This window comes from Lygodium microphyllum, chromosome 14, assembly GCF_053477565.2.
Source record: "Lygodium microphyllum isolate KBCC chromosome 14, Lygodium_microphyllum_v1.1.10, whole genome shotgun sequence".
In the NCBI taxonomy this organism is placed as follows: domain Eukaryota; kingdom Viridiplantae; phylum Streptophyta; class Polypodiopsida; order Schizaeales; family Lygodiaceae; genus Lygodium; species Lygodium microphyllum.
This window is the reverse complement of record NC_141148.1, coordinates 126,747,476-126,765,760: the sequence shown is the minus strand read 5'-3', so window position 1 is coordinate 126,765,760 and position 18,285 is coordinate 126,747,476. Positions and strand designations below refer to the sequence as shown.

General features: G+C 45.5%; 1 pseudogene; it reads left to right on the top strand.

Moving 5' to 3' along the window:
• The first annotated feature begins 9,801 nt into the window (after positions 1–9,801).
• LOC148026087 (peroxiredoxin-2 pseudogene) lies at positions 9,802–10,992 on the top strand (annotated as a pseudogene).
• Positions 10,993–18,285: the final 7,293 nt, after the last annotated feature.

Genomic DNA, 18,285 nt, shown 5'->3' with positions numbered 1-18,285 from the left:
ACGCTGCTTGGGAAGGAAGGAGAAAAATCTTGATGGAGCGTCTCAACGGGGAGAGGAAAACAAATGCCCACCTTCGGCGCAAGAATGATTAGCTATCTGCAGTCAACCTGGAAGCACAAAGCCAGCTTGACAAAATCAAACAGGAGGCTGCAGAGTTGGACCAGTTAAGGGCAGAATAGGTGCGAAGGATGCAGGTGAAGCTGGACCCGCTCAATGCACAGATCGTAGATGAACGCCAGGAGCAGTCCCGCCTGCACCATGAGCTCGAGGCTCAGCAGCAACAACTCATGGCAATGACCCTCCATCAGGGGGAGAGCCTAGAAGATATGGAAAAAAGAGCAAAATAATGGGCCGATCACAATGAGCACAGAATACGGGACTTAGCACGCCGGCTAGCCAAAGCCGAAGGAGACAGGGTGCTGGCTGAGAATCAAGCAGAGGCGGCCCAACTCTCCATGATTGCCCAACAGCACACCTTCCTCAACACACTGCTCCACTCCACCAGACCGGAAGGAGATGAAGCCAATGATCAGCTGCAAAAGAAACTAACCATTGCACGCAGAGCGCTCACAGCAAGCCTGCACGTGCCGCTGCAGCCAGGAGGCCCGCCACAGAGCCTAGAGAAGCAGAGAAGATATCTTGCACCGGTAGGCCTGACGGCGTAGGAAATAGATGACCTCAGTTTCACAGAGGCAAAAGCACAAGAAGACGAGCAAGTAGAAGGGGGTGAACCAAAGTTCGATCTGGGATCTCAGGAGGAGGAATATGTCCCACCACCCCCTCAGCCACAACAAGCGGAAGTGTAGCCCCCTGATACATCTGCCAAGAGAAGAGCAGCCCAGGCCAACCACAGGAAAGAGATGGTAGAGAAGGCAAGGAGAAAGCTGAATACCAGACCCGTTCCAAGACAGCCTACCCCTCCCGCGCACTCAAGATCCCCCTGTTGAATTTCGTGCCGAATTGATTATCTGGGAACAGCAGGAATGTAACCGCGACCCCTTTGACTTGCGCTTTGAGTTTCCACTACCTTGAACAGAATACTGCCCATTCAACTTGTAGAGGATGTCATCGCTATGGTTGCAAGGCTCAAAGCCAAGTGGTTAGCGGAGCGTGAGGCTCACCCAACTGCTTGGGGAGCCGAGGACCGCGAATTTTGGCAGGATAAAGTCCTCCAAGTGCCTAGATTAGTGGACGGCTATAATTGCCAACCCACCTGGAGGAGACGCATTTTTTACGTCAACCTTGACGTGTGGATGGCATTTTGCAACACCCTCCCTTCCGAGAGAAACGACCCTACTTTTATGCCATATCCTCGAAGAGTAGGGGTAGACTTCAATCCATCCATCCATGGCAGGTTCGACTTCCCCATTATTTATAACACCAATAGCACCTCCCATAGGGACGCCCTTCTCTTCAAACTCCCCATTTGTATAGCTCTATAGATAGATTTCTTAGCGAGTTCACCTCTTGTCCCGACCCCGCATTCATCACCACTTGTAATTATTTTAGGCTAATTAGGATCCTAGTCCACCAAGAGCCCGCACCCCAAGAACGCCACCTCCCACCCCTCTATTTCAACCCCAATGCCATAGACAGCAACACCATGACTCGCCTCATGATGTGTGCTTCTCTTTTGCCATCTTTCTATGTTGCACTACTCGAAGATATGAGCGACAACAAATTCACCCAGTGCAACCACCCCTTCCTTTCTACCACCACCCTCAAAACCCGCCTCAACCTCAAAAGCTACTTGTTGAGTCGAAGATTCCTTAACAAGGCCCCCCACCCTCCGCCATCCCCTACCCACCATTCAGATGACGAGGAGTAAACTCCTATCATGCCCTTGTATCGCTTGTCTCCATGTATACGCCTCCTTATGCTATTATATTTTATGACAAAAAAAAAAGAAGCACCACAATCACCGCACCTAGGGTTCTCCCTAGCCCCCCCCACCCCCCCCCACTTCACACTTAGGGCACATCAAGGGCATGACTTTCAGACCTGTCACCCTAAGACTTGCACTGCACCTCCAACGAAGCACGAACTGGGTCCTCAAGTGTGGGACGTTACCAAGGGCTTGCCCAAGGTCAGACCCATCTCCCAGTTCCACTACCACGTGCACCACACACACTACACGGCGACACAACCACACCCCTTAGGGAGTGCACAACTTTTCTTGCAGGTTATGTTCGCACTTCAAGATATGGCTACCCGCGGAAGAGGATCGTCCACGGCTTCCTTTAATGATCCGGCCATCTGCCTGCTGATGGCCACCCTGATTGAACCAAGTCAAGGTAGCGTTGCCATTGGCATAGATCTTGGAACCTCATCGTCCAAGGATCCATGCCCAATGCCCAAGATCTACGGATCGCTCATTGACTCCACAAGCCTGAAGACCTTCAACTCAAAACTGAAGACCTTCTACTCAAAGACAAGGATCTTCAACCAAGGCCACGGGTTTTCAAGGCAAACAGCATTCGGGGAGTTTCGCCAGAATAAATCCCTCCAATACCATCCTCCTAAGGGATTGCTTATTTCTTCAAGCATTTCGGATACTCAAAAGACAACTAGCTACACAACGGGCGCCACAACAGGGTGAAAGATGCTGAGTCTCTTCATGGATCCTAAAGCACGTCGGAATATGTCCTGGTCATCGTCCTTAAACCCCATCACTTATCATTCACCTAACCACATTGGAAGCAGTTCCCGCCACCTACCTTTTCCACCTAGCAGCCGACCTAACTAGCCACTACGCCCCACCGCAGTGCCATGGGACTGGCACTTGGCTAGGAGGGGGTAATGTTACCGTGTTTTTCGCAGCATAGAGGAAAATAGAAATAGCAAAAAGGCGCAGGATAAAAGCAAAGAAAGGTGCCTTGACTAGCAACTAGTCCCTAAAAATTTTGAATGTTCAAGCACGACCCTCAGAAAGTCTCGGTGTTGGCCCAAGACAAAAAAAGAGAAAAAGGGCGCACCATTAAAATGTGGGAGTGCCCCCGAATCTTTGTAGAAGAGTGCCAGGCTTGCTCCTATGCAAAGTATACGCACTAGTTGGGAATAGGATAAATTAGAATGGTGGGAAATGGAAAAAAGGGCCTAGGCTGCGGCCGGCCATGCAAAAGAGGGATGACCACCCAAAAAGGATTTAGGGCTTTGTATATAAAGTTGAAAAGAGAATGAGAAGCTCATTCTTGTGTGTGGCAAAAAGTGGCTCTCCTCTTCTTCTTCTTCTTCTTGTTCTTGCTTGCTTGAGCTTGTGCTTGAGAGAGGAAGTGTGAGAGTGTGAGGGAGTGAGTGTGTGAGGGTGAGGGACCGTGGGATGGAGAAGCTCTCCATCTTCTCCTCTCTTCTTCTCTTCTCTTCTCTTGCTCACGGCAATGGAGCTTGGAGCATGGAGCTTGAGGATGGAGCTTGCTTGAATCTTGCACTTGGATCATGGAGCTACCGGTGTGCAAGAGAGAAGAGGGTACTCAATCGAGCATCGAGGTAAGCTCACTACACCCGTAGATATGGATGGCACGTCGGCTATGTGAGAGGTAGCCATTAGTGCTCGGCTTGGAACACTTGAAACAATAAGCGGTCCGTGGGTCTTGGCGGTTGAGGGAAATCTCCCACAGCATATAGCTTCCATTACAAGGGAGCTGATGTCCCAAGGATGGACTCGAAGGTTTCGTAATGGGGGAAGGAAGGATGAATTCATCATGTTGAGTGGAGGGCTCTCCCGTCTCATAAGTGCTTTGGGCAACGCCATGGGTGCCACCAAAACCTTGTGGGCTACTCCCGATCTCCAAGGGAGGAGGCCAGTTGGCCGCACGGGGAGGGACATGCTCCTTGGGCCGATCCGAGGAGGGTGCGATGGCAGGGATGAGGGTGCCCATGCACTCGATGAGTAAGTCCATCTTGGCCATCATCTCGGAATGACAATGATCTTGGTGGGTTTCCATCTCCCTATGGCATTGTTCCAACTCTCAATGTCGATCGGCATGACGGGTTTCATGTTGGCATAGAGTATGGTTAAGCATAGACAAGTAGTCCATCTCGAGGGCACCATCTTCAAACATGTCTTCACTATCCTCTTGGGCTGAGCTATTATCATTCATTGAGGCATGGGAGTCCCTTATTTCATACTGGAAGTCCTCTTGGGCCTTTGCTTTTCCCTTGTGGCCAGCCATTCCAAGTGCAATCCACTAGACCCCCTATTACAAAAATAGCAATATCTTAAGCTAGGAAGCTCCGATCACCAAAATTTTTGATTCAAATTAAAGCTCACAATCCCCTCTACAAGGCTATGTAAAAATATCTCTGACAATAAATGATCAGGTCTTTTCTATAATTGACTTTTGTGGGCTGACTATGTAGGAATGTTGCCTGTCCCGCAGTACCTCTGAGCACAAAATTGGCCATATCTCCCAAACCATAAGGCCAAATGGGGAGATTTTTGGTTCAGATCAAAGGGAATAATGTCCTCTTTGAATCAATCTATGGGGCTTGCGCTCAATTACACAAGAAGCCTTTGTTGTAATTGACTTTTGCAGACTAACTGTGTGGAACTAGTTGTCTGCAACACCCTGCAAAAACTCCTTCAATGAGGATGCATTATCCCAGTGCTAAGGTGCTTATTTCAAGACATCCTAGGCCTCAATGGTGGTTCTCAATGCCACATAGAGCCATACATTATTTTCATCAATAGTTCTCTTGCTGAGACCATTTCTTAACTGCATACCCTGCCCATCCTACATGCATCCACCGTACATTCCCAAGTGATACATGTCATTACCAATACATCTACAAGGTTGTGGAATGTAAATGATCGGGGCTTGGTCTATTCATTCAAGTATACCTACACTTGCAAGAAATTTTGGGCTCTGGATCACCAGGAGGTGGGCAAAGTTCCCCCCAGGCCGGGTTGTGCACCCCTTCAGGGTCTTTGATGGCAAGGGGGGTCACCCCTTTTTTGTCTTGCCACCTCACTTGGCATCAGGATTTTCCTCACCCAGAATATACATGGCAGAAATTTATTATTAAGCAACCAACATGATATGCGTTTATAAATTTAGGATTGGGCCTTTCATGATATGCATGATCAATAAGGAAAATGGGATGGGAAAAGGGGTTACCTCTACAAATCGGTGACTCACTGATTGCATGACTTACCCTTCTTACAAATTTATTTCTTATCGGTCGGAATCAAGATAAGAGTACGGTTAAGATTAGAGTAAAATCTTGATCAATGGGGAAAGAAATTTAAAGAGCATTCAGCCATGCATGCATTTCAAGGGTGTGGAATGGGGATGGGAATCCAATTGGCACTCTCAAGCTCTAAGAAGGCATACAATTCTTCCCTCTCTCTCATCAAGTGGCTAAGCTCAACAATTGGATGTAAAAGAGAGAGTAAGAACCAATTGACATACCTTATTCAAGCTCGGTTTGAAGAGTTAATGGTTGCCCTCTCCAAGAAATTTATGGTTGCCCTTCTTCTTGCAGCCCGTGGTTGTATGGGGGCCTTCAATATCGTATATCTTCACTTGTTGAAGCTTTGTGGCTACTCCCAAGGCTCCCGGGGGTAAGAAATTGAAGGGGCTTCAGTGTGCCATGAGCTTGGTTGAAGGTTTCATGGCTGCTGCCCATAGTAGGGTTTGAGATATGTCAAGAACTGGTGGGAAATCTCAACAATCGTGCTCAAGCCTTGCCCAGAAGTATGCCAAGAGCTGGAGGATGTAGCAGGAATTGCTAGAATTGAGCTAGAGCAGGAGGAAGAGAGAAAACCACTCAGCACAAAATGCACCATAAATTTCAGGCTGGCCTCAAGCGGCTCCAGGTAGGGCAAACAAGGCTTATGGGTGCTCTAGATGTTGAGCATGAAGTGGGGAAGGCTCTGGGACAAGCATTCAAGCTTACGAAGAGGGGGGAGCAACATCTCTGCACTTCTTGAGCTGAAGGTTCCATGGTAGCTTGAAGGAAGAAGGAGAGAGAAAGTTCTCTTGAAAAAATAAATATGTTTTTGGGCTTCTCTAACTCTGCTACACTCTTTTTGCCCAAAACCCTCAAGAAACTTACATGGAAATTAGTGACGACCTACCAAATTTATCTTCCTGCCTCCAGATATGTCAAGTACCATGCATTGGATCAAAAGGGAAAGTGGTATCGCTACCATGCATTGGATCAACTTCCATAAGGTCAAAGTCAAGTACAGCTGGAAGCATGATCAGCATGGTGATATTTGCTAGCTCTTCCATAAGCCTCTCAGGCATCACCATGCTCTGTATGACTAAAGCATATGAGGCCGAAGTCACCATTGCATGGACTGCATCAGCTCCTAAGTGTTGCATATTCATGGACCCTGCATTCTTAGTGATGTCCAAGCATTTAAACTACAAGTCTGTGGACTGACGAGGCTCTCGCATGGGGTCATGATCATCCAAATCCACGTGCTGCCCATGATCTGCTTTCTTGAACTGAGGTTCTTGTTGTGGACCCATACCAAAATGGTCTTCAACAAGATCTTCTCCATCCTTTTCATCATAATACTCTAATACCAATAGTATTTTGGGAGTCTTTGCCCTGCATGTGGCTTGATGATTACAAGATATTGGCTTAGCACATCGATAGATAAGCCCGCAGCATGCAATTCCCGTATCGTATCACTAGTAAGGTGTCTAATGCATTTAGCCTTAGATAGCAATTTACACACCTGCTCATCACCATTGGTCAGCTCGGTCAGCTCTGTAATAGTTCTGACATGCTGCTCATAGTCATCTTGCTACTCATGTACAACAGATGGCTGTCCATGCTCATGACCATAATGCTCATGCTGTCCATATGGATGTTCATACCAATGTGGCTGCTGCTCATAATGATATTCATGTTGTCCATACTGCATATGGTGATAATAGCCCTGTTGTGCATTAGAGGGACAATTTGGTTGAGCATATGCATTTGCTTCCACTGATGTTTTCTGCTCATGTACATAAGCATGCTGCTCATATACAATAGATGGCTGTCCATGCTCATGGCCATAATGCTCATGATGTCCATATGGATGGTCGTAGCAATGCTGCTACTCATAATGATACTCATGCTGTCCATACTGCATGTGGTGGTAATAGCCCTGCTGCGCATCACACGCATAACCGTCATAAGCATGCTGCCTTTGATCATTGATCCCACAGCATTGGTCATGCTGTCCATAATCTCTATGAGAATGCATGTCACAAAAATATTCATACTGCTTTCCAAATACATCTATTTGTTGTTGCCTACTACCAAAACTTTGGTCATATTGTTGCCCATAAACATGCTACCCAAGATTGCATGATGACTGTCCAACATGACTACAATGGTGTCCTTGCATCCTAGGCTAACCATAAGTATGATGATTGGCAAGTCCATGAGCATAGGTATCGGCATGATGTCGGTCATAATCACTTGCTTGCCGCTCCTGCATTGCATCAAGATCTCCATGAGGCAGCTGCCCATATGGTTCCGTGGCGTAAGAATCTCCATATGCATGATGCTGACCAATGTTGTATGAGCTACCATATACACATGTCCATGATCATGACTTGCATAAGAACTGTTTTGCTACATATAGGAGTGCTTGTAAGCGTAATCATGCTGTCCATAATGGCCATAATCATGCTGCCCATGATAGCCATACTGCTGATCAAATCCATTGGAGTATGATCCACCCTCATGACAAGGTACATAGCCTAGGTGTTGCCCAAAGTCGTATTGTATAATACTTTGGTTATCAAAATTGTTGCCATCTGACTTTTGCATACCAGGCCCTTCCATCTGCCTAAAATCATTGCCACGATCTGTGTTAACACTAAGGCCTTGTACTCTTCTAAATACATCATCAAGTTCAGGACCAGGAATCCCAGTCCCTTCCATTCTCCTTAGAGTATCATCTTCAGGTTGTGGCATACCAGGTCTGTCCCTTCTCCTAAGAGTCTTGTCACTAGCAGGTCGTAGTATTCTATGACCATCTATCCTCCTAAGAGCATTGACATTTTCAGGGTGAAGCACATCAGGGCCTTCTCTTCTCTACAAACTGCTGTCATCCTCAGGGTGAAGCATAACAGCACCATCAATCATCCTTAAACTGAGATCTCTTACCCTACAATACACTACACACTGCAAATCCTACCACAGTGCACACTGCAAATCCTTATGAGACTCCCTAGTCGGAGTGAAGTGTTGAATGCACTGTTAAATGAGGAAGAGCTGGTTAACACGGATCCAGGATTTTGTTCAAGCTTCACAAGCATGGACACTGGTGTATCAACAGATGCAAGAATCAAACTTGGAATGCGCAAGATAACCTCCTTGCCACTTTCTGGTGCAACTGATCAGGCTGGTACAAATCATTCTTGTGAGGAGCTCACAATTTCTTTTCAGTCTGTTTCATCACAAGCCCAGTGCATTAAAACCAGTCTTCCTTCAAGGAGTTTTGAGTTTTCAGAAACTTGAACTATGCAGCCCTCTTGACATTTCCAGAAAAAGTTGTGGGATAATGACTTCGTATTGCTTCTGTGAAGTTAAAGCTCTTTCCAATGCTGTAGCAGGCTCCAAAATGTATAACTGGAAAAGGTAAAACCAATCCTCCAAGCATTTCAACCTCAAACATATGCTCGGCCAAGCCAGTGAAGCGTGATACAGAAGCCTGATCCTCCCATCGCATGGGTTGGATTCACATCATACTCAACAAGCAAAAGATTACAACATGTAGGGATCGACATGCCTCAGTTCTGAAACATGAGAAGCCCCTTCTTTCCTGTACGACAAATTGTATCCTTTTGATACAAGGCTTAGCTCTAACAAATTGGTTTTTTTCATGTACACTATTTTCATTTTCTTCATCCCTGTTTCATTTCCTCTGTACAACTTGTATAGCCTTCCTTCCATCATACTTGCTCCTCTTCACTCCCAAAATTATGGGTTGTGCTACGTGAACTTCATGATTTTCCTTTTCGACATGCCGTCAAAGGATAATACATCTCGCAAATATCTCTCACATCATCAATGACATGACATAATGCCTACCGAAGACATGTAGCCTGATATTATGACTAGCTCTGAATAGCAAGTCTTGAAAGTTTACAGGTTGACCCCTCAAAAGTACCCAGTTCCTATGACCAAGACACAAATTCCCAGATTATGACCTCTCAGGTTGCACCAAAAGCACTTCACTCACAAATAAAAACAATGAAATAAACTTCCCCTTTGTGAAAAATATTTGCATCAAAACATCATCAGTTCGAGTATGCTGGCCTTTCATGGATTCCCTGTGTTCCACAGCATTTCCAAGTGCATAAATCATTATTACCAAGTGACCAAGTGTGTTATTTTCTACAGTCGCATATGAATATGTACCAAACACAGCATCCACTGTTGCAATACTGCTAAGAAATCCCAAAGACTACCTCAATTCAGACGTTGTGATATTGTCTCACGTGATGATAATGCTCTTTCCTCTGCATGCATCTTAGGACTTCCTGGTACCTCACTGCTTACTGAACAGAATCTTACATATCAGTCAAATAACCTGATAGCACAATGACTTCCCCGAGCCTGTGGGAAAAACTAACATGGTGGAATCCCCAACCAAAGTTCGTTGTATCGTCTCAAGCTGACCAGTTCGAAATGAGGAGTATCCAAACACCATTTGCAAAACCTGGAGCAAGTTGGCTCCTATGGGATTGGCAAGTGCATCTGCTGCAGCAGATGTTACAGATAAAGAAGCATGTCTGCCATTTTCCGTAGTTTGAGAGGTGTCTGTAGAAGTTGGATGTAACAAGGAATTCTGGCATGGTTAATTAACAGCAGCATCATTATAGGCCGCGTCATTCAAAGTATTCTGATTTATGTCCATCACCGATTCGTATATGTTGTTTTGGGCAATTTGACAGTGCGAGGGTCATCCAAAGCAGGAGGACTGTAGTATTTACCATAGCTTCCACCTTCATCATTTGGAAGCTCTTTCAGTGTATACTCGAAAGGATTTTGAGATGCCTCTCTCACCCCACCAAAACCCCCAAATTCGACATGAGTAACATCAACAATAATCCTTCCCTGACTTTATCAAGAAGGCCATCCTTCAAGGCCTCGATGAGCAGGCCGTGAGCCTTGTGGGGGAAGGCATGTGTTACAGCCTTGTGGGTGGCTGAAGGACAAAAGCTATGGCGAAGGGACAAAAGCATCCACCCTTCCAGATTCTCAGGCCCGATGAAAGCTCCTCGTTCAACAATGGCACCTCCGCGCCTTGATGTCTAGCTGTTTCCACTGCACATGTGGTTGTCTGTCCTGACACGATCTCTTGTTTCTCATACCGATAATTTTCTCAGGCTTGCTCCTGGCATGATCAAGCACCTATGCTCAAGGCTTGCCCCCCCCAGCTGTTCTCTGTCACAAAGCAGACAGAACAAAACTGTGCAGTGGTCACTATTCATGTGCCTTGCTTCTTCTTCTTCTTGCTCTTGATTTGAGGCAGCGATTAAGGTCATGGCTCCAATCGCCGTAGGCGACAGTCTTCCTAACGGATCTCTTTCCTATTTCGATGCAGAAGACAAGCTCCAGCACGTCTCCATTCACTCCCTCATCATAGCTAGCAAGAAGGTTGTCGTCTTTGACATGCCTGGGGCTTTCACTCCTACTTGCAGCTTAAAACACGTCCCTAGTTTCATTGAAAAGGCTTCTGAATTCAAGAGCAAGGGTGTGGATGAGCTTATCTGTATCACAGTGAATGATCCTTTTGTGGTGAAAGCTTGGGGCAAGACTTATCCAGAGAATGAATTTGTGTTGCTATTAGCTGACGGTTCAGCCAAGTACGCACACGCATTGGGATTGGAACTGGACCTCACAGAAAGAGGATTGGGAATACGATTGAGGCGGTTTGCATTGTTGGTGGACAATCTTGTGGTGAAAGTTGCCAACATTGAGGAAGGAGGAGAGAGGAAGGAAGGATCAATGATGCATGTCTTCTTCTTCTGAAAAGTCTTCAATGATGTCTGTCTTCTTCTTGGGAATGCCCACTGGTCACTCCAGTGCTCCCTCTAAGTGCTGCAGTGTCCTCATCCACTAAAACCCTAGAATTTTTACCTCAATGTTGAAAAATGACCTGCCATTTTCGTCTTTCTGCCTCTATTTTTTGGTCCAAGCTCCATTTAAGACTCCAAGAAAGGCTGCCATCTCTGCCTACAGTACTCCCTGAGCACCTGTGTGTCTGAGTAACTAGGGTTTCTGACTAAAAGGAGACTATTTTTGAAAATGAGAAGAGAGAAAAGAAAGGATCTAAAAACTAAGCTCTAATACCAACTGTAATGAAGGAGACCTAGGAGAGAGAAGAAGAGAGATAAAGACTGCAAGAAGAGAGAGAAAGAGGGTGATGAGGAGAGAGAAAGACAAGAAGAGGAGAGAGAAATGGCTGGCAGCCATGGAAGGACAGGGAAGAAGGTGAAGAAGGTGAAAGGACAGATGTATATTTATCAAATGGTGCCTATGCAGTGTCCCTTACACCTTTTATACTTAGGTCAACTTGACCTAAGTATTTCCCTCCATTACACTAACTAAGGAAGAGAAGAGAGAGAAGGACTGCAAGAGAAGAAGAAGAGGAGAGAGAAAGATATGGAGAAGAGAGAGAAAGAGAGGAAAGGGAGAAAGAAGAAGCTTGTGAAGGTGAAAAGAGAGATTCTTGATAATTCCATGATGCCTCAGAATACCCTCTTACACCTTATATACCATCAGTGTGACTGGTATGTTCCCACGCCATGTTCCTGTGTCCCCCACTTGTTACAAAACCCGTCCGACAACATTTTTATCATTTATAGTCCAAAGAATCCCTTCCCAACTTCTCACCATAGGGAGTACCCAAACATAAAGGTTCCTAGCACCTCGTAGCACATACACAGGGAGCACCCCTCGGCTAGGACTGCCATGGCCCACTTTGGCTCTCCTACACCTGTGAGATTGGCCCCAAGATGCGCCATCCAAACACAAAGCACATATGACACATATTCCTCTCTTTACAAAAATTGTTTCAGGAGATGAAGTATAATCCTCATTAAATAAGTCCCCCAAAGGAAATGGGTCACTAACCCTACAAGTTGGGACTTCTCACCCTCTCAATGTAGGTCAGCATTCATAAAAGCAGGTGCTATGTATCCAAGAAATATATTTTCAATACCATGTAATGAATGCAATGCAAGAGTGGATGATCTGTTGTGCTTAATCATTTTATTTATTCAAAATAGCATTGTAGCAGTGCACAAACAGGTCTCTTCATGCTTTTCATACTAACACATTTACTTCGTTACATAGGGAATAGCATCGAGTATACTCGTGCTATTGAACCCTTTAATTCTTAAAATAAATGCTTCCTATATTTAAAGTGCATCATAAAAATCATATGTCAGCTTACATTTAGTAGCACCCATAAATCCCCCTCTCTCCCTATTGTTTAATGCTATGCTTGTGGTGGTAGGTGTAGAGAATGTTTTTATGCCATTTTCTTGTTCGAAATGGGCCTAATCAGAGGCTAAATCTCATGCCTTAGATCCATCATATATCCATGAACACATCTATAAATTTTTGTAATTTTCTAGTGTATAAAAGTTAAAATTTTTAATTTAACCCCATTTTTCTTTAAATATTTATTAATAAAGTATTTTTACTTTTATTTTTTATTCAACCTTATGAGGCTTACTGAGAATCATCATTATCTTTCATTCACCCAATAAGAACATGATTTTCTCATGCGAAACAGCAAAAATACTTGTTTTTTTCACTTAAATACCACATTTTGGAATTTTAACTATTAATAATGATCACATTTAATTAAATATTCCAGATATTATCACTTTCAACCCTCAAAGACATAGCAACTAAGTTTCATAAAAAATTTCATACCATATGCATTTCAATTGGACTATAAACTATCACAAACAAGCAAATTCTCTTCATAAAATGGACATAAAGTTAAATTATGTGATTTGGGTCACAAAAATTGAATACGTGGATAGCCATCAGATCGGCCATCGATCTCTACACAACACTTGACATCAATTCTTCACATCCTCATGATCTTGTATGAATCTAGTGTATGTCAAATAAGCATTCTTCATCTTGTTCTTCTTGTTGGGGGTAAAGGCGCCTCCGCCGTGCCGCCCCGTGTATTACTACACTGACAGTACCCGCCACTGCACACTGCAGGTGGCGGGCGCCCATCACGTCACTTTATTCTTTATTCTTTTAGTGACAGTTTGAATAAAGGAAGGCCCGGTCACACATTGTGACTGTTGGAGTTCCCATTTCTTGTCTCTCTCTTTCTTGCTCTTGCTCTCCCGCCATAGCTCGCGTGCAAGCTTCGATCCTTCTCACCTTTCAACTGGTATCAGAGCTTGGCATTCTCTTGCTCGAGCTCGACTCGGTGCTTCCCGACCTTCGCATCGACTCGCTTCACGCATTGGGTCTCCATCCCGGCAGCCATAGCCGACCTCTTGAGCTCCCGACTCTCCCCGGCTTCCCGAGCTCCATCCTGGCCTTCTTGAGCTTCATCAGGGCCTTGCCCTTGAGGTATTGCTTCAGCATTTGCAGGCATTTGAGTGTATTCTCAGATTGAAACAGGGCAGGAACAAAGGGCAGCCACTCTTCTTGAGCTCCATAGCTCATATCTTCCCTCCCCTTTGCATTGGGCCTTCATGGCTTGGTATGTGCCTACCTTGGGCCATCATTGAGCCCCCCATTACCCCCTTTTCAGCCCATGTGGAGCAACAGCAAGTTCAGCATCAACAGGGCAGATTGCATCATTTTTTCCAGGCTGTGAGCACTCATCTACTTCAGCTCCACACTTGGCCATTGCTTCTTGCTCTCTACCTTGATCAAGAGGGCTATAGACTTCATGTTTGATGTCATTCAAGCTTTGGGTATTGGTCTTGATCTTTCGGGGCTGATTTCTTCAGATTTGGGACTGTCATAAACTGTCATAACAGGCTGAAAATAGGGCAGCACCATTGGCATTAGCATTTGTTGCTTATACTCCATTCCGGTTGTGCTATTTGATGCCCGTATGCGGTCTACATGATGCCTAGTGCCTTGGGAATGTATGCACATGATTATGCCATGATTTTGGCTTGAAATATTGGCTGATTTGGGACTGTTATTTACTGTTATATAGTGCTGGAAACAGGGCAGCCACACTTGGCATTGGCATTTAATGCTTATACTCTACTCCGGTTACCTTGTTTGATGCCCGTATGCGGTCTACTTCCTACCCGGATGTATTGGGGATGTATGCATTTGGTTTGACCATGATTTTGGCTTGAATTTGGGGCTGAAATCTACTATTTAGAATAGTAAATACATGCTGGAATAACAGTGGGCTGAAGGTACTTTACATGCTTTGGCACTTACCTACCGATACCGGATGTATGCTTTGAGCTTTGGCATGATATCTCTGACATTTGGGGACGACTTGGAGCATATGTATGAGATTATGGGATGCTTTTGAGCTTCGCATTAGCTCCGTCTTCACTGGCATTTGGACCGACTCGACATGCTCGTGGACCGCCTATGCCTCATGTCTCTGCTTGACAGTTAGGCTTTTGCATTACATGCTTTGGTTCGTGACATATGCTATTTGGTTCGTGTATGCCATACCGACATTTGGAGCTTGGATTTGGATGTATTTGAGCATTCCCGGCTTACTTGATCACTGATCTTGGTTGCTATTTGGATGTCATTGAGTTGACCGAGAGCTTATTTGGGCTTATGTATTGCTTCATGGTTAATACGACCGGTGCTTCATGTATGTCATGCTCTCTCGGATGCGCTTGATGCATTGACAGGGTCACTTATCACTGGTGCTTTCTCTTGGGTTGTTTGAGCTTCTGAGCTCGCTTTGTACGCCTTTTGTGCCAGTGGGAGCATTTTACATGCTTTCTTGACCTTTGACAGTTGCATGCTATTGGAGCACTTACATGTATTTGAAGCAGTTTATGTCTTGAGCAGCTACATACACATTGAGACTTTGGGATCATACTCCGATCTTTATGGATATGCATTGATGTACTCTTGGTTCACAGGATGCTTATGAGCTGAGTCTCATATTTGGATCTTTCTCTTTGAGCAGATACCTATTTGTGTCAGGTTTTGGCAGTTACAGGAACACTTTGCCTAGAGTGTCTGGGGGTGTGCCTTTCACTGGCAGATGTTATTTTGACATGCTTGGTGTTGAGCTCATGTTCTTTTCACTGTCATTGGCCTTGCTTATGTCTGTTTCATGCCGGCTTTGGACCTAGCATTGTTTGCTTGACATTGGATCCTATTTTGGGACAGTTTGCTCTCTAGACTGCATACCTACAATTTATTACAGCAAGCAGTTATTGGTGGACTGAGGTGTACTTTTCATGCTGAAATATCCTGATTTGGTGTACCGCACCTAGTACTAAGTGGGCAGCAACTTTTGGCACACTTTGCTCACCCTTTGGACCCCGTTTTGGTCATTTTTGGGCAGTTTCTGCAGTAAAACAGCAAGCAGTTTTGGACTGTTTGGGCATTTCCAGCCTGCATAATGGCGTCATCTTCGCATGATAGTGCCATCTTTAACATTACAAAGTTGGATGGTACCAACTACTCTTACTGGAAGAGTCAAATATGGCAGGCTTTGGTGCAGAAATATCAGATTAAGCCACTTCGGTTGAGTGGGGAGCAGCCTGAAACTATGGACATTGACGACTGGCTTGAACTTGATGAGCTATGCAAGTCCACGATTGTATTGTCTCTCACTGAACAGGTACATTATAATGTATTTGAGGAAGCACAGAGTGCATGGGATCTATGGAATAAGATCAAGAATCTTTATGATAAGAAAAGTCCGGCGAGTCAAATGTACTGGTTGAAGCAGCTTATGGATCTGCGCATGAAGGATAATGCGACTATGTCTGCTCACTTGAGCCAGTTCCATGCTATACTGAAGAACCTGACTTCGCAGGATATCACCTTTGGAGAGGAAGTAACTCCTCTTTTCTTGCTTGGAACTCTGAATGAGTCATGGGATGTATTCCGCACTGCTCTTTGTGCCTCTAGTGCTACTCTAAAATTGGCAGATGTTGAGAGTGCTCTTCTTCAGGAAGAGGTGAATCGCAAAAACTTGGATGCCTCTCGTGGTAGTCATGCTTTGACAGTTAGAGGCAGGAATGACAGGTATGACCGTGGTAATGGCCGAGGCCGTGACTCGCAGAAGGGTCGGTCTAAATCTCGTGGTGGCAAGTCGCGTAGTAAGTCGCGTGGACGCAATGCAAATGTCACTTGTCATCATTGTGGGAAAAAGGGCCATATTAGACCACAATGTCATGAGTTGCGCAATGAGAAGCGCAAGGATAAGGGGAAAGATAAAGTGCAGGAGAATTCCTCTGATCGCAGCATAGTACCTGCGAAGTCCAACGTCAAGATTGAGGAAATTAATGTCACGCAGACTGAAGAGTCCGATGGTGGTGATGAGTTTATACTTGCAGCTAGTTCTTCTGATGCTTCACACTTGACTGAGACACCTAGTATGTATGCACAGTGCTGGTTATTGGATTCAGGTGCGTCCTTCCATGTGACGCCTTACCGTGAGTGGTTTCACTCTTACCGTACTGTATCTGGATCAGTCAAACTTGGAGATGACAGGTCTCTTGATATTGTGGGCTGTGGAGATATTCAGTTGCAGTTTTCCACTGGCAGTTCCTTTTTGCTCAGGGATGTACGTCATGTACCTGCGCTTACGCGTAGTCTTATGTCTGCAGGACAGTTGGATGATGCAGGATTTCATGTCTGTTTTGGGGATTCTACCTGGAAGATTACCAAAGGCAGACTTGTGCTTGCTAGAGGCGCCAAGGCTGGCAGCCTCTATCCTCTTGTTGTATCTGGGTCTTCTGTAGACCATGTTTTGGCAGTGGGCTCTATCCCACATGTATCACTTTGGCATGCCCGTTTGGGGCATATGTCTTTGAAAGGAATGAAAATGTTATCTGGTTTGCATTATCTTCCGCCTTTGGATTATGCATGTTTTGACTCGTGTGATCATTGTCTTTATGGTAAGCAGAATAGGTCTACGCATAAGAAATCGGGTAGGCCACGCATGAGTGAGCCCTTGGCATTGGTGCATTCCGATGTTTGTGGGCCTATGCCTTGCATGTCTATGGGTGGCGCGAAGTACTTCGTTACCTTCATTGATGATTTTTCTAGGAAAGTGTGGGCTTATCCCATAAAGCAGAAGTCTGATGTCTTGGCAGTTTTTCAGAGATGGCTTGCTCTTGTTGAGAACCAGACTGGGTATAGGCTGAAATGCCTTAGGACAGATAATGGGGGAGAATATGTCTCGCATGCTTTTGAGCAGTTTTGTGATGACAGGGGTATTAAGCGTCAGTTGACCGCCCCTTACACCCCACCCCAGAATGGTTTGGCTGAGCGCATGAACAGGACTATTCAGGAGCGTGTGCGCTCTATGCTTAGCCATGCAGGCCTACCCCCGAGTTTTTGGGCTGAGGCAGTTAGTACGTCAGTGCATGTCATAAACCGATCGCCTTCCAGTGGATTGGATTTCCAGGTTGCAGAGGAAGTTTGGGCTGGTAAGCCACCCTCTTATGCGCATCTCCGTGTCTTTGGATGTGAGGCATTCTGCCATGTGCCCAAGGACAAGAGGAGTAAATTGGATCCAAAGAGCATTAAATGCATATTCCTTGGCTATGGTGAGTCAGGAGAGATGGGCTATCGCCTATGGGATCCGCAGGCGCGGAAAATAGTACGCAGCCATGATGTCGTCTTCCATGAAGACAAGATGCACAGGCAGCCTGAGAAGGTGGTTGAGATCCGCAGAGTGATCTTTCAGGAGGAGCCTAAAGCTCCAGCACAGCCAGTAGTACAGCCTGCAGCAGTTCCTCCACAAGGCCAGGATGTTGGACAGGTAGTTAGACAAGCAGCAGAGCCTGCGGTGAGACGGTCTGCTAGAGATAGACGTCCACCTGACAGATTTCAGCCCTCTATGCATTATGTTTTGGTTACAGATGCAGGAGAGCCTTTCACTTATGATGAGGCTATGCGCAGGGGTGACAGTCACTCCTGGGAGAGGGCTATGCAGTCTGAGATAGACTCCCTGCATAAGAATGAGACTTGGGATTTGGTTGCCTTGCCTAAGGGCAAGAAGGCTTTGCCATGCAAGTGGGTGTACAAGCTGAAAAGTACCCCTGGACACCCCAAGCCGGCATACAAGGCTAGATTGGTAGCAAAGGGTTTTAAGCAAGAACA